Source organism: Leptodactylus fuscus, chromosome 6 (assembly GCF_031893055.1).
Source record: "Leptodactylus fuscus isolate aLepFus1 chromosome 6, aLepFus1.hap2, whole genome shotgun sequence".
NCBI lineage: Eukaryota > Metazoa > Chordata > Amphibia > Anura > Leptodactylidae > Leptodactylus > Leptodactylus fuscus.
In genome coordinates this window covers 65,091,243-65,111,797 of record NC_134270.1, presented here as the reverse complement: position 1 = coordinate 65,111,797, position 20,555 = coordinate 65,091,243, and the positions used below count along the sequence as shown (strand labels likewise).

Genomic DNA, 20,555 nt, shown 5'->3' with positions numbered 1-20,555 from the left:
TAAAGGCCAAAAACAGAGAACTCCTATACACAAACCGTAGTTTATGGTGAAAGGTCACAATAATATAACCATTATACATGATCCCATTCTATAGGGAGGCGGCACATCTATAAAGACATTCTATATACTATGAGGTGATCTATACAGAACGACATTACAATGCGAGGTGAACCCCATAAATGGAAACTATATTGTGAAGTAACGTAAATCTGTTTCAGCTCTTCACTAGACACTCGATGCTGTATCCAGGCAACCGTGTGAGCCAGACAGTCCCCGCCCTCCTTGCGCGTCACTCTGCTCCCCCTTCGGCCGCGATGCATTGTGGGACACAAACAAACTGATGCGCTGTCCTCCCCTTCGCCCCCCTCCACTGAGAAGTGGAAGATTCCGAGCGCCTGGGCCTGTGAGCGCAGACACGCAGGCAGAGTCCGCCGGTGACGGCGCGCACCAACTGGCAGGCGCCAGAGGGGGAAACGGGACGAGCAGCGAAGGCGGCGGCGGCCAAGAGAGGAGAGTGTGTGAGCTCGGACAGGCCGCTGCCTGCCTAGGCCTGCGTGGCTGCCTTGTGGAGGCCTGTGTGACGGAGAGCGAGCTGGACGCATTGTAGGCCTCACGGAGCTTAAGCTGGCAGGTGAGCAATAAACCGGCTATTACACCGGGGATCTGGTTTCCCGCCTGGTCTGGGCCGGGGAGGAGGGATTAATGTGTCTTCCCCTCCCCCTTCTACCACATACTGCCCAGGTGCAGAACCTCAGTATGGGGGGTGGGGGCCGCTTCCTCCATTACCGATGAGTGTGTACAGGCGACTAATAGGCGCGACTTCTACAACTATAGTTCTGTGATATATATACCTGTGTATAGGGCTTACCGTGTATACTGTATATAACACAAACAAACACCCCACAATACACATCCTATAACTGTATATAATATACATCTTGTACCTGTATACAGCACTTATACATGTGTATGTAACCTACAGGAGTCATTATATACCTGTGTATATATATATATATATATATATATATATATATGTGTATGTAACATACAGGAGTCATTACATACCTATGTACCATATTCATCATAGAACAAGGAATGTGTGAAAGGATGGCGCTCATAGACGGTGTTGGATTATTTCATGGAGAGGCTCTTAGTATATATAGTAGAAAGAGCTTCTTATTTTCTGGGATTGATATTCATGACCTATTGATATGTAATCATTGGGGCTCCCCAGGGCCTCCACAGATCAGCTGGTTGAAGAGGCAGCATCCTTCTGGTGAACGCTGCAGCCTCTTCACTGAATACCGAGCACAGGGCTGTACATATTGTAGCTCAGTCCATGGCACAATTGACATATGGAAGAGGTAGTGGCACTTATGAGTAGTAAAAGTAGTTCCGAAACGCATAAGTCTGCATGATGGACTTTTCTGATTGATGGCTATTTGTATACTACTATGTTCTTCTTTTGTATGGGAATAATAAAAGTTAAGTTTTAACTACATAGTTGGAACACTCCTGCACTGCTGGATTTCTTTTTGTTTTTTTGTCTCTGCGTTACTGCCCTTAAAGAGGACTTTTCATCTCCTGGGGCACATGCAGTTTTATACACCGCTAGAAAACCGACAGTGCGCTGAATTCAGTGCACTATTGGCTTTCCTGTTCTGTGCCCCCTGGTGAAGAGCTATCGTTGCTGGTACCATAGAGTATTATCAGGAGGGGAGGTAAGTATTCTTCTCCGCTCTCACAGTACAGCGCAATAGACGCTACCGTGAGGAAGGGCGTTTCTGACAGACTGTCAAAAGCCCTTCTGACAGTGAAGAGCTACGGTATCGGCACCGATAGCTCTTCGCCCGAGGCACAGAACGTGAAAGCCGATAATGCGCTGAATTCCATCTTAAACGTCCATCATATCATACACATGTACAATATAACGCTTCATATACTTGTTTGCAACATACATCATATACCTGTATATATTATGTCCCATACCTGTATGTAACACACTGTGGGGAAGGTAGCTCTGTAGCGGCAATCTCAGACCTGGCCCTTTCCTGGATCTCCTCATACCTCACCGACCGCACATTTAGCGTCTAACACTCGCCCACCACGCCCTTTCTCTGTAGGTGTCCCCCAAGGCTCCGTCCTAGGACCCCTCCTGTTCTCCATCTACACCCATGGCCTGGGCCAACTCATAGAATCTCATGGCTTTCAATACTATTGCTATGCCGATGACACCCAAATCTACATCTCTGGACCAAACATTACCTCTCTACTGGCCAGAATTCCAGAATGTTTATCGGCCGTAGCCTCCTTCCTCCCCTCCAGATTTCTCAAACTCAATATGGAGAAAACGGAGTTAATCATCTTCGCCCCACCCCGTACGGCCCCTCCACCTGACCCATCTATCAAAGTAAACGGAACCACACTTACTCCTGTCCCACAGGTCCGATGCCTTGGGATAACGCTGGACCCCGAACTATCCTTCAAGTCACATGCTCAAACCCTCAACACTTCCTGCCACCTCCATCTCAAGAACATCCATCGAATCCGCTCTTTCCTCACCCCTGAAGCTACTAAGACGCTCGCCATGCCCTCATAATCTCCCGCTTAGATTACTGCAACACCCCTCTCCATGGACTTCTCTCGTGCATCCCCCATACTCTGGAACTCCTTACCAAGACACATAAGACCGACCCCCACAATCACAGGCTTCAAGAAGGCCCTGAAGACTCACCTATTCAGGAAGGCCTACAACCTCCAATAACACTATCACCGCACTGCCATCTGTACAGCCTCCACCCTCTCCTTCTGTCTCTACCCCCCTTCCCTCATAGACTGTAAGCCCTCGCGGGCAGGGCCCTCTACCCCACTGTGCCAGTCGGTCACTGTTAGTATTATATCTATCTGTATATTTTGTGTATTGTATGTAAACCCCCAAATGTAAAGTGCCATGGAATTAATGGTGCTATATAAATAAATAATAATAAATGGTGGGGACCCAACCAGTCAGAGACAAGGATACAATGTCTAGTGCAAATAGGTTTATTTGGAAAAACAGCAAAATAAATAAACCTTCAGATCAGGTACAGAGTAAGCAAAATAAAATACACCCTTAACTTCAGGCAAATGATGAACAAAACCCTGCTCGTCCGAGCACTAACTAAACAGTAAAAAAAAAAAAAAAACTAACAATACATGTGGCTTACCACCAACCACACGAACAAAGTAGCAGTACAGTCTCTCCAGACTCTGTGTTTCAGGTCAGACCCAGGCACCTCCTCTCACTCCCAGGATCTGCCCTGTAGTGCAGGCTCTTCAGCCTTTTATGGTCCAGTAACGATCCTATGACCCAGACCTGGGCTGAGGCCTACAAAAGACCCACATTGGACCACACAAATATCAGAAACCCAGGGGAGATATACCGTGACTTCAGCACTCTGCCTGTCACCTTCTCACAATACATATATGTAAATATGGATGGATATAACACATCACTTATATATACCTGTATTTAACATACATCCTATACCAGTACTATCTACTTATTTGTAGAATGAATACATATAAACACCAGTACCACAATATTCAGATGAAAAATCAGTATAAAACCAATGTTGTCATTTATATGGTGCTGTTTTGAATTTCCCAATGCTATATGTATAGTGCAGTGCTCAGCATAGACTTGTATATACCATTTGTGAAGTGTTCTGGGTTTTAAAGTGTACCTCCCATTTATTTATTTTTTTTCTTTGCTATTGTGTCAAGAGGGTTTTGATAGGGTAATAAATAGAGATGAGCAAATAGTATTCGATCGAATACCACGCAGGAAAATTCCATTGAATTCAATGCAAAAACCTCCCCGTCCTGCTACTTCCTGAACTTGGAGGATCCAATGTGGCGAACTTTGGTTTCCATGGAAACCGGAACAACATTTCCATTTTCTCCCATAGACTATAATGGTATTCGATTTTTGATCGAATACTAATTGTTCATCTCTAGTAATAAAGTATATTGCAAAAATGTTCACCAAAGTTTATTTTAATAAAAAACAGGCTGTAAAGTTCCTATTAGCAATTCTCTAACAAAGTATTGCAAGGGAGACTGTGACTGTAAACCCATACTCAATGCAGCTTGTAGAGCTGAAGCATTTCCCAAAAGGGGGGTGGTCACTTCAAATAGCTGTATCTCCAGTTTTATACACCCTGGAAAAAGGGTTCAGGTATCACAAGAAAGCTCAGCTTTCGAGACTGAAGTACTAGCTATGGAAAGAATTAGAGATATCACTAGTTGAAAACACAGTCGGGGATGTGATTTTTATGTGCAGCTGCTGCATACTAGCTTTTGACTGTGTTTGTAACTTGTGAGATCTCAGGTTCTGTTGTGGCTATTATTTCAGTCTTGATGTGCTGAAAATCTCCGCTTTCTTGTGATACCAGAACCATTTTTCTACGTGCTATAAAAGCGTTAACACGGCCCTTTGAAGTTACCATCTCCTCTTTGGGAAATGGTTCAGCTCGGCATATTTGCAATACAAATGTGTACAGATTTCCCTAGTAACAGCTCAGCTAGAGGGTCGCTAAGGACAATGTCACCGCCTGTTTTATAAAAAAAAAAAATAAATAACCAAAAATGGTCACCAAACACCAATCTATTAGCTGTGTGTCTGTCCAGCAAGTCCCCATACAGAATACAGAAAAATAGCATTGGTCTTATAAAAGGGGTTTATCCACAATCCACCCCACAGGATATGCCATAAACCACCACCACCTTCCCCTCCCCAGAATCCATTCTGCATTTAATCGTCACCCTGTAACCTCTGGCACTCTGTTTCTGTAACTCTCATTTAAGACGCTGGGAGTTTCCAGGGCTGTGGAGTTAGTAGGTCACACCTCAGGCTCAGTCGCCTCCACTTTTTCACAGCCTGGTTATGTCTCGGACTCCTTCATAAATGGCTAACAATTATGGTCAGACAGACACAATAATTACGGGAAAAGCCAGTGAGTGAATTCATGAGAAAGTACATATACAAAAAAAAACAACTTTGACTGCTCTAGCACTCAGTTTATCCATGATTCTGCTTCTGGCACCTGATTGTTTTTTTGTTTTTTTTTTGTTATTTTACTATTAGGCTAGGGCCTAGGGTTACTTAGGTACACTGACTTCTAGTAACAAAAAGATTGGACAATGCTTGATTTTTTTTTTTTTTTTGCGACTAGAATTTTCTTAACTGTAGTCAGTAGTCTGGTGGTAGGACAAGGAATCCGGCATCAAATATATCTGACTCCTTTTCTCTAGCTCACTTGTTTGTGTCCTTAGTAGCAATGAGCGAACACTGTTCGGATCAGTCGAACCGAACAGCACGCTCCCATAGAAATGAATGGAAGCACCTGGCATGCAGACTTCGCCGGCGGCCGGCCGCTTAACCCCCCGTGTGCCGGCCGCTTCCATTCATTTCTGTGGGAGTGTGCTGTTCGGAACGGCTGTTACGAACAGTGTTCGCTCATCTCTAGTCCCTAGCAAAAAAAAATCTTTGAGGTTGTCCGGCTAAATAATATTTTTTAATTATGCTGGGGGAGGAGGAACAAACAAGAAACATACCTGTCCCCGATGCTCTTTTGTCCTCCGATGGCAGTCTGGATGAATGTCTTCTTGTTGATGAATTTCTCGCCGGCTGTGGTGTTGTGGAAACCTTCCTCTGAGGCTGCTGATTGTCCTCAATGGTCACGTGACTTAGGAACTGAATACGTCACATAGTGGCATCTCTGGTTCCTTTCCTGAGGCCGCTTATCGTCCTCAGCTGTAACATGGAGGGTACTTTTGCTTGAAGACAACAACGGTGTTGTAGGACCGTCCGCATGGGGAGATGCCGGAGAACCAGGGACAGGTGCATATGGTGCATAAGTACAAGTATTATGTAGAGGTAAATGTTTTCGGTCATTAGACCTTCATCAGACTCTCTATATGTATACCCCAGGAAAAACAAGAAGATGACGGCTGTGCTGGCGTAATGGCGAGAATCCGCACCTACATCTTCATTTTCCCTGATAGATATATGAGTCTGATCTGATGAAGGTCTAATGACTGAAAACATTTACCTCTCCATACATTACTTGGATTAGTACTTGCCTATATTCTAATACATCCTTTCTGTATGGTGATTAATCCTTTATTACTGTACTATTGAGTGTGAAGTCTCTTATCTACTGTTTGCAGGGATATTTTCTGTTATGGCTTTGCTGCCAGTTGGTGCTCCTCACATCAGTTTTGGGTGTGTTCACATTGTACTGAATTGATATGCAGAAATGATGATCTTTACAGATGCTTTAGCTGTGGTTGGTGGTCCTTGCATATTGCATGAGCTAATGACAGTATGAGCGAGAGCAGATCAGTGACTTGTCTTTATTCACTGCATCCTCCACAGCCCTGAGGACAATGTTTCTTGGTCCCGTGGAGGGACATAGAAGTAGCCGAGCACACCCAACTTTAGTGCCCACTTCTACATCAGGAGTGGGGGAAATGGGAACCCCTCGTCATAAGACTCATTGGGGGATTGTTGATCATATATTTATATGGCCCTTTAAGTGCAGATGAGAACTTTGGCGGCTCATTCAACACTATGAAGCTATATCACAGGTAGTGAAGTGTCCATAGACATAAAATAGTCGTCTAGCCATTATTTTGCTGAGTCTCGCAGCTGTCCTCTGCAGAGGAGGGAAATACATGGCAGATGCATCCTATGATGCCGAGTATTTCAGTGTATCAAATGCTAGGACATATTGCGTCTGCTGGCAATGGTCTGTTAATGTAATATACCAGTCAGGTAATAATCTTATGAAGGAGGTCAGTGAACTCCATAGAAGTGTGTTATTATGTGAGGATGCAGTCAGCAGCACACATTACATGCTGGTGGACATCTTGTAGACCTGCATAGTCTCTGCAGCCTCCTCATAGTCTGTGATTTACCTGATGCTTATTATAGAGTGGATGGCACAAGTCCTCTATAAAATTTAGTCTCCATAGAAACCAAAGTAGGACAGACTAGGTGGGCTCTGGTACAGCGCTTATTTCTCCTCACACCTGTCCTCTGCCTGCTTGTTCACGATATAAATGTATAGAAGTGGTCCCCCCGAGGCAGGCGTGCTGAAGCCTGTGTACCCAGGAGGAAGCTGGAGTATGAGGAGTATCAAAGCTGCGAGCACCACTCAGTCCCTGCGTTTTCGGTAGGGAGGGAGATAAAATGAATATACATGGAAGAAAATGACTCCAGGGTGTAACAAACTTGCAGACTATTTTAGAACAGACCTCACTTTATTAGCTGGCTCTATAAATACATAATCATTGTCTAACCCAGCCAGAAAAGGCTGATAACAGAGAGCAGTAGACAGTATTCACCTGCACCTACAGAGATGGACTGTCGATTCAAGATTCCTTCCATCATGTAAATGACCACTAACCAAAGATGCCATCTCCACATGGTTGGTGTCCTCTATTTTAGCAGTCCGTGTGTCCATTGTTCTGTTCATCCGATGGAACAAAACAATGGATACATTGGCACATATGGGAAAATAGCGTAAGGCTACATGCAAAAACTAATGTGTGCATCTTTGGGTAAGGGGAAAAACTGCATGGACAACACATGGATGATATCCTATGTCTGCAAAACAGACAGGAATAGGTCCTGTCCTGAGCTTTGCCCCAGGCCCAAAAGAGGGCCTTTCACCATTTTGCCCACAGGCAGTTCTATATACTGCCGGAAAGCTGACAGTGCGCTGAGTTCAGCACACTGCACGGGTCCGGTACCGTAGCTCTTCTATGGTCAGAAGGGAGTTTCTGACAGTTAGTCAGAGACGTCCTTCTTCACAGCACAGCCAGTCGCGCTGTACTGTGGAGCGGGGAGGAATGCCCCCCTCCCTCCCTGATAATGCTCGTCTATGGACGAGTACTGCGAGCAGAGGGAGGGGGCGTTCCTCCCGGCTCTCACAGCACAGCGCGATTGGCTGTGCTGTGAAGAAGGACGTCTCTGGCTAACTGTCAGAAACGCCCTACTGACCATAGAAGAGCTACGGTACCGGACCGTAAGCTCTTCACACTGGGCCCACATCGGGAAAGCCGACAGTGTGCTGAACTCAGCGCACTGTCAGCTTTCCGGCAGTATATAGAACTGCCTATGGGCAAAATGGTGAAAGGTCCTCTTTAAACATTGAGGTGGAATGAAGGGGCTCATGACACTGGGGGCAGACGAAGGGAGGGGGGAGAACAGCATGACACTGGGGCAGAAATGGAGGGACATGAATCTGGGGGCAGAGATGTGGGGACATGAATCTGTGGGCAGAGATGGGGGGACATGAATCTGGGGGCAGAGATGGGGGGACATGAATCTGGGGGCAGATGAAGGGTGTATATGTAACTGGGGGAAAGATGGAGGGGGGACATATAGTTTACGGGTGACTGTAGGAGGATTATACTGTGTGTGGGCACATGAAAAATGAATGGGCGGAGTCAACATAAAAGTGGGTGGAGCTAAATTTGCCGACTGGCTGGGATCCTGCTCTGCGGCCCACATGCTGAGTTGAGTTTGAGACCCCTGCCCTACACGCATCTATTATAATACATGATCATATGAGTTTGAGTATGGGGCCATAAAAACAAATAGGTTAATGTGCTTGCTGTGAAAAATTGACATTGCACACTGTTGTGTGCATGAAGCTTAACGTTTGTTGCCTATGATCGATCAGCCATATTTTTCCTTTAGAAGAACACACAAAAACCCGTCCAAACCGAAACTGCTATTATTATACTTTAGGGGTCTCTTCAAGTCACAGAATATAGTTATGGGAGGGCCAGGGGAGGTGATCAAACATAAAACACAGTATTACTCTCTTCTCATGGGCTCTGTCACAGCTCCCTGTTTCTTTGAGTCTTTTGACTGACTTGAAGGACCTCCAACGCTAAGTTCAAACTAGTGTTCTGGTTTCTGTTCAGGTTCATGTGGGAACCCGAAAAACGGAAATCCTATCTGCTTAAAAAGTGCTTACCGTGTACCCAATAGATAAAATTGCCTTGTAGCACTTTTACCTTTGGCAATGAAGCCATGTGATCGCTGGGGCCCAATCACAGGCCTTGGCATTCCTGATATCAGGATGCCCAAAGAAAACAGGGAGTCCCACCAGAGCCCTTGAGAAGAGAGTTAGGGTGCATGCACACTACGTAACGCCGGGCGTGTATGAGAGCCGTACACGCCGGCGTTACAGCAGGGCTGCCGAACACTTCCCATTCACTTCAATGGGAGCGCTCGTAAACGCCGCTGTTACGAGCGCTCCCATTGAAGTGAATGGGAAGTGTTCGGCAGTCTGCCGTAATGCCGGCGTGTACGGCTCTCATACACGCCCGGCGTTACGTAGTGTGCATGCACCCTAAGGGTGCATTCACACTGAGTAAACTCTAGCTTATTCTGAACGTAAAACACGTTCAGAATAAGCGGCGTCTAAAGCAGCTCCATTCATTTCTATGGGAGCGGGGATACGAGCGCTCCCCATAGAAATGAATGGGCTGCTTCTTTCACTCCGTGCAGTCCCATTGAAGTGAATGGGGAGTGCCGGCGTATACGGCAAGCTCTGCTCATGCCGGAGCGTACACGCCGGCACTCCCCATTCACTTCAATGGGACTGCACGGAGTGAAAGAAGCAGCCCATTCATTTCTATGGGGAGCGCTCGTATGCCGGCTCCCATAGAAATGAATGGAGCTGCTTTAGACGCCGCTTATTCTGAACGTGTTTTACGTTCAGAATAAGCTAGCGTTTACTCAGTGTGAATGCACCCTAACACTGCTTCTTATGTGTGATCACCTCCCCTGGGCCTGCGCTTATTATACTCTGGGGTCTGAAGAGACATAACCGCGAACTTAACCGCTGAGCTAATCTCGCTGGGTTTGCCCAACACAAAATCATACTATAAAATGGGCATAACCTAAATACTGTATTTTTCGGACTATAAGACGCACCTAGGTTTTAGAGGAGGAAAATAGGGAAAAAAAATTTTGAAGCAAAAAATGGTAAAATATTTAATATATGGGAGTTGTAGTTTTGCAACAGCTGCAAGGCCACATTGACCCTGCAGCTGTACGGGGACGCATAGAGTGGTTTTTTGTTTTTTTTTGCGGGGCCAGATGTACTTTTTAGTTTACCATTTTGGGGAATATCTATTGCTTAAATCACCTTGTATTGAAAAAAAAAAACCGGCGGTTTATGATATGATTTTCTACTGTTATATATATTCTAGGGACAGGAGGTGATTTAGAACTTTTATTTAATATTTTTATTATATATTTTTAAAGCTTTTTTTTTTCTTTTTTTACTATTTTATTCCCCCCAGGGGGCTTGAACCTGCGGTCACTTGATTGCAAGTCCCATAGACGGCAATACAACTGTATTGCCGTCTATGGGACATTCTGTCTATTAGTATTACGGCTGGACCAGCCGCAATACTAATATAGCCGTGACAGGCCTGTTAGCCTTCATTAGGTTCCCGGCTGTCACCCGAACAGGTCGGCTCTTGCGATATCGCCGCGCAGGAGCCGACCTGCAACTTCACAGGTACGGGGCCGGTGGGGACCGGCCCCGGGGGAGAAGGGGCCACCGATACTGACCCGGCATCCGCTGTACTAGAGAGGCGGATGCCAGCGAGGGATAGACGCCATCACAGGTGCCGGGGCCTGAGACATCGCTGCGCTCCTCTGCCCTGCATGAAGCCAGCGGCGGGGGGACGGAGGAGCGGAATAGCATCGCCCCTGTCGCTGCTGGCTTCATGCAGGGCAGAGGAGTGCAGCGATGTCTCAGGCCCCGGCACCTGCATCTATCCCTTGCCGGCATCTGTCTCTAGTACAGCGGATGCCAGGCGCTACATTCGGACTATAAGACGCACCCTTCTTTTTCCCCCAAATTTGGTGGAAAAAAAGTGCGTCTTATAGTCCGAAAAATACGATAATCCTCATTAACCGTAATCTGGGTAAAATGCCCTATTAATCACAATTCTGATTAAGGTCATAATCGCCCAGCCCTAGTACAATGGTGGTGAGCTCTTCTTCCTGAACCCCATTTTGCACATATGCATCTGGGTGATCCATCTGCTTGTGTGAGAGTAGCCCGCTCCATATATCAGGGATCATTGTAGTTGTGCAGTCCACCCTCAGCCATGTGCTGCCCTTTACAGGTTACCGATTTGTTTCCTAGGGATGTTTGGGTTCTCAATGGTTTTGGGCACTTGTGGATGGATAACAGCAGTGAATAAATGATATGTAGGCAAATAATGCAAAGAGGTTGCAGGTAAACCATTATTATAACCAGTTTACTGTGTTCACTGTGAGGTAAAATGACATATTCCTTATTGATTTTGGGTTGCTCCGATCATAACAATATAAATTTTTTATAGTTTGGTTATGTTTTAACCTCTTCATGCCACAACCAATTTAATTTTTGCATTTCCATTTTTTCCTCCCCATTCCAAGAGACATGATAACTTATTGTTTGTGAAACAAATTATACTTTGTAATGACACCATTCAATATTCTGTATAATGTACTGGGAAGCTGGCAAAAAATTCAGAATGAGACGGAAGTGGAAAAAAACCGCATTTGCATCAGTTTCTTATGGGTTTAATTTTTACGGCATTTGCTATGTGGTGAAATTGTCATGTCATCTGTATAATGGCGATACCAAATTTATATAGTATTTTTAATAATGTTTTGATGAAAAAATTTAAAACTTTGCAAAATAGTAAAAAAAAATTGTTGCCATATTGTGACACCTGTAACTTTTTTATATTTATGTGTATGGCATCTTTTTATGACGTTTACCGTATATACTCGAGTATAAGCCGAGGCCCCTAATTTTACCACAAAAAACTGGGAAAACTTATTGACTCGAGTATAAGCCGAGGGGGGAAATGCAGCAGCTACTGGAAAATTTCAAAAATTAAAATGGTCAAAGTTTTTGGGTGCAGTAGGTGCTGGGGAAGGGGAGGGGGTGTTTTGGTTGTCTGTCTTCCCCTTCCCTGAGCTTGAGGACTGAGTTTTTTTTTCCCCTACTTGGAATTCAGCCTGGCTCAATATAGGGTATCTGCAGTGCTCCTATTAACCCTTTCCCGACGGAACAGGAGCACTGCAGATCCCCTATATTCAGTAGACCGGGCACTTTCAGACACAGGGATACCTAATGTGCATGTGTTTCACAGTAATTTGCTACTTTTATATGTATTCTACAGAAAGGAGGGATTTAGAACTTTTATTTACTTTATTCTTTATTATATATTTTTTTTAAAGCTTAATTTTTTTTCACTATTTTATGGGAGATACTATACATTACTATTGCGGCTGGTCATAGCCCCCCCCCCTCCTCAAAAAGAAAAAATATTTTTTTGCTTGACTCGAGTATAAGCCGAGGGGGGCTTTTTCAGCACAAAAGCTGTGCTGAAAAATTCGGCTTATACTCGAGTATATGCGGTATATTGATACCATTTTGGGGAAGGTTTGATTGCTTTTATTACATTTTTTTTTTTATATGAAGTAAAAAATTGAAAAAAACATCTATTTGGTCATTTTGATTTATTTCCCCGGTACGTCGTTCACCGTATGGAATAAATATTTTAATAGTTCGGGCGTTTTGTAGCACGGAGATCCCTAAGGCCTAGTTCACTCGGGTCAAGGGTGGCGTATTTTGGTCCTGATTTTGACACAGGAAGCCGCGTCAGAATAGGACCAAAATGCGCCTGTCGCGGCTTCCCTCTCCGGAGTAGGTCCAAATGAAAGGGCCACGAGGCGGATACCATAGCTGAATCAGCCGCGGAATCTGCCTAAATGAAAAAAGGACAGCTCGCTTCTTTTTTCCGTGAGCGGAAACATGCCGTTCACGGAAAAAAGTAAGCTAGCGGTCTGCATAGACCTCTATTGGGAGGGGCGCATTCTGACGTGAATTCAGCGCCAAAATCCGCCTCTCTTGCCCCGTGTAAACGAGCCTTAAAGTGTTTGTGTTTATTTTTATATGTGATCTAGGGAAAGGGGGGTGATTTTAACTTTTATATTTTTTTTTGTGTTTTTTTTTTAATACTTTAAAAAAAATATATTTTTTATTTTTATTTTCAGAACCCCTAGGGACCTTGAACCTATGGTTATCACTGTATAGGATAAATATTTTTATAGTTTTTTTATTATTATTATTATTATTATTATTATTATTATTATGTATCTAAGGATAGGTGATTAGAATTTTTTTTTATGTTTTAAACATCTTGAAGACCTTTTCTTTCTAATTCTTTTTAACTGTTTATTTTTAGCCCTCACAGGGAGCTTGAACGCGAAATTAGATTACTTGTCCCAAAGACGGCAGTACTACTGTATTGCAGTTTATGTGAGATTCACCGTATAACTATTGAGGCTATATGTGGGAGCCATACCGGCAACATATAGCAAGTTTGGAGGCATAAATGCCCGGAAATGTGTATTAATGGAAATGAGTCTTTTTTTTTGAACATGAATGAATGCTTTTATGGGCTTCTATGCCACTTGTACAGGGGATATTGCGACCTCTCCTGGCATATATCTGGCGCATCTTTGGTGCATTGACCATATTCTACAATGATATGCCACTTTATCCTGATTTCCATGTCACTCGTGAAAAGTGTGTGAGACCTGGATATCTCAGCCCGTCTGATTTACTGTAATCCCAAAAATCCATGCCAGTTCCGCTCTTAGCAGAATCTCGTGCCTACACCACCCTGTGCAGTGGGAGTTGACCCTCCACATCACCCATCCTAGCTGTGCCCCCAGTGCACAGACTGCCTCATTTGCATAAGATTTCAAAGTTGTTTTTCTCCAAATCTACAAAAGTGACATAAATAACATAAGTACGATGTTTATTACTTTAATGTGCTCTGTCATGGTATTAGTGGTAGCAGTAGAATTTGCTTGGGGGAGGTGGTAGTCTCCCTTTAATTTCTGGTGCACAGGACCTCCCATGCTGCACCAAAAATATTAAGCAGTCAAAGCCCCTTAATAATCGTGGTCCTTCTGACTCCAGGGTTCAAAATATTAAAGGGGTTGTTCAGTATTGTGCTCCATATAGTGACTAGGAGCTGTTACTGCAGCTTTTATTAATGTCAATGGGAGCTGATCTATAGCCTCAGTGTCTGGCCCAGTACAGTGTATGGAGCTATCACTCTCTCTGACTCCATGTGGGCATCAGCTGTTGGTTCCCCACCACTCAGATGTTTATGGCCTATACTGTGGACAATCCCTTTAAGACTGCTGCATGAAGCACTAGTCTTAATCATCCCTATCAGTTTTTCTAGGATTTGTGTGGTATAAATTGCTCCAGATTTTTCAACTGCCGCACAAAGTTTGATATATTTCTAGAATCTGAAAGGCTGCAGTTTCACTCACATCTGGGGATTCTGTCCCTCATTTTGCTTAAAATATGTGGATATACGCCATTTTCAGCAGAGTAACCGATTTTTAAGCAGATAGGGTTGACATTTCTCGGGTCCCCAAGCTGACAAACGAAAAATGGAAACCTGTATGCTAGTGTAAGTTTAACATTTTTATTCTTAAATGTTAAACAACCTTCTATGTCCGAACTTACTGGGGTGAGATCCCAAGAATTTTGTATACACTTTGTAGGGATAGCTAGACTGGCAGATCACACCCACTTACTTGCACACCCTCTTTTCAAAAGTGTTGTAAAAACCAAAAAGGCAAATGATCCAATTATGGGTCTTAATAAATTCTTCCCACTAGTTGCAGAACTTGTCATTCTAGAACAGTGAAGCTTCATCCCCAGAAGACAGGACAAGTAGAATGGTTGTATAGCCCTCTGTTTGCATAGTATCATTTTAGTTATTTTCCTGAAATATTGTACTATTGTTCTCAAGGTCACTTGCAGGCAGTAGCCGCCATTTTGCTTGAGGGTAGAATTCAGTGGAATGTGTGTCCCTGGTGCCGGGCCCGTCCTCCCTATTAGCTGACAGTCTCAGCTTCCTGCTGCTAACTGCGAGCCTGTGATGATGAAAGCTGGAGGAATGTCATGTGTGTGCCCTGCACCTGTGTTACATATGGATGAGATGTTTTTGCAGGGTGGATGGCTCTCGGCAATGTGTCTTCAGCCCCCTTCACTGCAGGAACTGAGTAAAGAACAAACTTGTCGCTATTTTTAGAAGCTACTTTTTAATGGTTGGCTCAATAAAACTCAAAAATAACAACAAGCATTGTGGGGTTGGGTCTACACACATTGTGTACCATAAAGGACAGAGTGTACTAGGTTGGGGCTGCCATGTGACTCGGCAGCCTCAGTGGCACCTTATGTATGACTTCCTTTTTATCCTTGGTCTTCCTCCTTGATATTATATTGTGTCCTGCAGCTGTGTGTATTTATCCCTAGCCTAAAGCTGGCCATACACAAGGTATTTATCTGCAGGCCATTGACATTTCCAGCTGATTTTAATAACATCTGCTCTTATGTGTGTGGCCACCGCAGATTTCAGATTCTTGGCAGATTTCACATGTATTAGCCAAATCTGCCAAACGGTTGCAAAAGGCTAAATGTCTTAAAGTGTGACTTTCACCACCAACTCCAACTCTTTGCACTCTACAATAGGTACCACTCCATTTATTACAGTTGGAATTTTTTTTTCTCACGCCCCCACCATTAGTTTCAGCTCCCAATGAAGCTCTCTCTGTTAGATGGGTGGTCCATGACTTCCTGCCCCAACCAGGGACCACCCACCTGACAATAGAGTGCATAAAGGCAGTGCTGAAAGTAACTGTACCAATTAGCTAGGAACGGTGGGGACTAGAAAAAAATTACCACTGCACCAAAATCAGTGGAGCACACCTACTAAAGAATGCAAAGAGTTTGTAGTTGGTGGAGGTAGAGAAAGGCCCTCTTAAGAGCTGCAACTTCCACCTCAGATTCCACTTCATTTTACTTCCCTCTGGCTTCTCTCGCTGATGAAATCCACATGAATGGGGCTGATCAGCTGTTTGTCTTGTGCCGATCTGCAGCTGAACAACTTCAGTCTCTGCCCTCCATTGAAAACAGTGGGAAGCAGATTGAGGACATAATTTGGCACTGATTTTGAGGCAGAATCCGACAGTTTGCTTCCTTCAATAGGTAGCTATCCACTGATTATGGTGCAGTTTGAACCATTTCTCATGGCCCCGCCATGCCTGATCAATCATTTCTGTTAGCTTTAGCACCCAATATGCTAATTAGGCTAGCTACTACATTCAGGTGACTTATGCTACTCCTTACTGCAATTTAAAAAAAAAAAAAAAGTGATGTATGAACTCAGCCAAAGAGACAGACTGCCTAACATTAAGATAAGATAATCCTTTAATAGTCCCACATTGGGGAAATTTCAGCATGTTACAGCAGCATAGTAATACAGATACAGGATAATACAGAGTAATATATTACAGACGTAGACAGGGAGCTTATTTAGCATACTGGTGCTGAAACTGACTTGATTGCTCAGGAGTGGTGGGGGTGGCTAGAGAAAAGGTTCCAACTGTGCCAGAATCAGTGCAGCAGCAGGTATTGAAGGATGCAAATAGTTAGAATTGGTGAAAGGTTCTTTAACCCCTAGCTACCCATCATGCTTAGGTCTCACAGCTGAAGATTTTTTTTTTTTATTTTTTTTTTTGTAATTACATACAGTCTAGACAATCCTTTATCAACTAAAGAATCTGAAATCTGGATATGTTACAGCAAAACCTGACTACAATTAGAGACCTAAGGAATCCTTAAAGAGAGAGGACCTGTCTGAAAATGGCTTACATCATCTGATAGGCTCGGTCACCCTGAGCATTTTGATGTTTTGTGTATCCAGAGCCATAAGCCAAGTGGGCAGTAACATTGATTTCTCTGGGCAGGGTCTCTGCTGTAGGTCTTATGCAATGTTACAGCCTACTTGGCTAGTTGCTTTGACACAATGGGGCACATTTATCAATCCAAGTCCGACATTTTTCTGTCTATATTTTTGCCAATATTCATAGTACACAGCATTTACGACATATTTATGAACAGTGTACAGCAGAAAGATTAAAAAAAAAAACAGGCTAGACACTTCATACAATATGCCCCAAAATGGACGGGGTTTAGAAGTGTCTAAATATGTGACACATTTATGAAACAGAAAAGAATGAATATGGCGCCAATTTTTTTGTGTAAAGTAGACCAAGTTCGAAATGGAGTAAAGAATTTCCGACAATTTACTTTGTGCACCAAAAATTCCTGTCGTGCACCACGTATTTGTCTCAATAAGATGATTTGTGTGTGCTTATATTATGCCAAGAATTGTAGGGTCTTTTTTGATGCATATTTGATCCTTACAGCCTGCCGTATTCACTTTAATATCTGTCGCCATGCAGCCCGAACGTTAATGCTGCTGTTATGTGGCCCGTGTGTAGTTATGCTGAAGCGTATTCAGTTGTGGGTATTAGACCTCTGTGTTTTCATGAGTTTTTCCTACCTGCTATGATACAACACACATTGGGACTACTGTAAAAGGCTGTGTTGCTGGGCCGGCATGCTGGCATTCCAAGAGCATGACATTCACTTACAGTGTAAGGTGGATGGCATGGAAAATAGCTGCAAGGACCCTTGAGATCTCCCAGAAGCAAGGAGATGAGTTTGTCAGGTTTGGTGTTGGACGCATTTCTTGGCTCTTGGGTCAAGGACTTAATTTTCTCTTTTGCCAACTAAGCTCCTTTCATGGTTTTCATTTAAACATAACATAATATGCCCAGCAAGCCAGCACTAACCCTGCGCCCTGCAGCCAGGCATATAATCACAGCGCTGTTCTATTTTAATCTGCCCAGCTCACACAGGCACGCATACAAATCCCGGCACTCAGTGCATTAAAGAGGCAGCCCCTATATAAGATCACATGTCTACAGTGTTCACCAGCAGGGGCCCGACAAAGGAAAACTGGAAATAAATTCTTTAATTTCATGAGCGAAGAAACATTTCACAAAAATATAATGCGTGGTCGCTGACACCCAGTTAACATTTGCCTTCTAAATATCGTATAACATTTTTTTTAGCTAATTCTGTATGTGAATACAAGGCATTACTGATCCTGTAGACGTCTTCAGTTGCATCCTATATTAAACTCCCTATTCTGCTGCTGAAGTCACTGGTGCACATTTATTATGCCTTGTACATCAGTTTTGTGGTGTGCAAGGCATAAAAAGTCGCAATTTTTTTACTTTACCATTCTAGCTACTTTCCCTGAAAAGGGGACATGCAAGGGACCCACACCACTTGCCCACCATATCTATTATTATATGCACCCTCCAGAAATCTAACATAAATGATGCAGGAACTCTCCTATATTTCCTTTCAGACGGCACACTCCATTTTTGAGGTGTGAGCCTCATCATAAATATGGCTCACTGTACGCCAGCAATGGAGTTTTGATGTCTGATGTTAGTATGCCGATCTTCATTACTCTGCCCCACTGTGAACATGTACTACATTATATTATTCCATGCTGATCCTGAATTACTGCATATCCTGTTTTGTACTCCAAAACCGAATTCATTATTCTGCCGCTACTGTCACTGGGGCAGATTTCATAAGACTGGCATTTTGTACGGCTAGGGCCACATGGCGAATTTGGCCTCGACTCTGTCGCATGACCAAAGATCACGTAACACTTCTAGTTGCAAAAAAGTCAAACATTGACTCTTTTTTTTGCAATGGTCACGGTACCCTCAGGGTCGCAATGTGACTCCTTTCACTAACATGACTAAAGGAATCTCATTCCAACACGACGAGCTTTGGTTATACGATGAAGTCGCAGCCAATTGGTATTATATAGTTAATTAAATGCATTAGGGTTTTTTATATTGTGAATTAGTGGAGTTTTGCAGCTCCTCTCTGTCCAGCCATTTTTGATGGTGTCTGAGTCAGGCTGCGGTTTAGCCTGCTGATTCCACAGTAGAGATGAGCGAACACTGTTTGGATCAGCCGATCCAAACAGCACGCACCCATAGAAATGAATGGAAGCACCTGTGACGCTGACTTTGCCGGCGGCCGGCCAGCGTCACAGGTGCTTCCATTCATTTCTATGGGTGCGTGCTGTTCGGATCGGCTGATCCGAACAGTGTTCGCTCATCTCTACTCCACAGCCCTGTTCTGTAGGTGGGGGCACTGTACACATACATTATTTTAATCGTCCTGTACTGATGCTGAAATACTGCCTGTGTTAGACTTTATTCACAGTTCAGGTGAACATCCATTATTCTGAACTAATGAGGGATCAGAACAGATGTTCACTGGTAGTGTAACCTTATATTCCAGAGCTGCACTCACTGTTCTGCCTGGAGAGTCATTGTGTATACACATTACATTGCTTATGCTGTACTGATCAGAAGTTACATTCAGTATTATGCTGCGGGAGTCACTGCCTCTTAATAATTTAGGCACATCTTGGGTGGTCTGTACACCAGAAGAGGCTGGCATAGATTTCAGGCTTTATTTAGGCATTTTCTGTCATAAGTACATGTTACACGAGTAGGGCCATGAAGGCCGGGCTCACAACCACCCACTTTCTAAAGCATGATGCATCCTTTCTTCAGCTTGTGCAGCCTGTCCCTGATGCTTCTGCTATCCTTTACTCCCAGTCCTGCCAATACTGGGTCCGATATCTGATCAAAGTAATTGTGAGTGAAACATCATCTGTGGTGGACTGATTAATAATATTGGAGTTCTTTTCATATCTAATATTGGTGCCAGACTCTTCTTCATATGTGTGCAACAAACAGTCTGTATCATATGCCAGAGCTGCACTCCCTGTTCAACATCTTCAGAGCTTAAAGGGATCCTATCATTAAAACGCAATATTTTTTATTTTTAGTTTTTAGTTTTTTTAATTTAAATGTAGATTGTGAGCCTCATATAGGGATCACAATGTACTTTTAAAAAAAAAAAAAAATTCCTATCAGTATGTCTTTGTAGAATGGGAGGAAATCCATGCAAACACGGGGAGAACATGCAAACTCCTTGCAGATGTTGTTCCTGGCGGGATTCGAACCCAGGATGCCAGCGCTGCAAGGCTGTAGTGCTAACACATCGGAATAGCTTTAAGAAAGGCTATTCGCCTCCTACCTTTAGATGTCTTCTCCACGCCGCCGTTCGGTATAAATCCCGGTTTTTGTCGATATTCAAATTAGTTCTCTTGCCGCACTGAAGGTGGGCCCCAGCACTCAAACATCACTGGGGGTGTCCCCAATGCTGAGAGAGAACTCTCCAGCGACGCTTCCAACTTCTTCAAGAACGTCCTCTTGATGCGTCTTCTTCTGGCGCAGGCTTCAAACTTCTAGGCCTCGGGCAAAGCCGACTGTGCATGCCCGCCGGCCACAAGAAAATGGCCGGTTACAATACTGTATAGCATAGTGGAAAAAGATTGAGTATCTCCCGCAATTTAGTCATTTATATCTTTGCTCTTAATATGGTTAGAAACCGTCATTTGGTCATGGGGGGCAGTCTTAATAAATATAATAC

The 20,555-nt window shown here is 43.8% G+C and overlaps 1 protein-coding gene across 2 annotated transcripts in view; it reads left to right on the top strand.

The window, feature by feature from the left end:
• The first annotated feature begins 332 nt into the window (after window positions 1-332).
• ZBTB44 (zinc finger and BTB domain containing 44) overlaps window positions 333-20,555 on the top strand; it is a 41,668-nt gene continuing 21,445 nt past the window's right edge. For both annotated transcript variants that reach the window (XM_075280144.1, XM_075280145.1), the window contains exon 1: window positions 333-631. The gene's annotated coding sequence lies outside the window, so the exon portion shown is untranslated. The remainder of the gene's footprint in view (window positions 632-20,555) is intronic.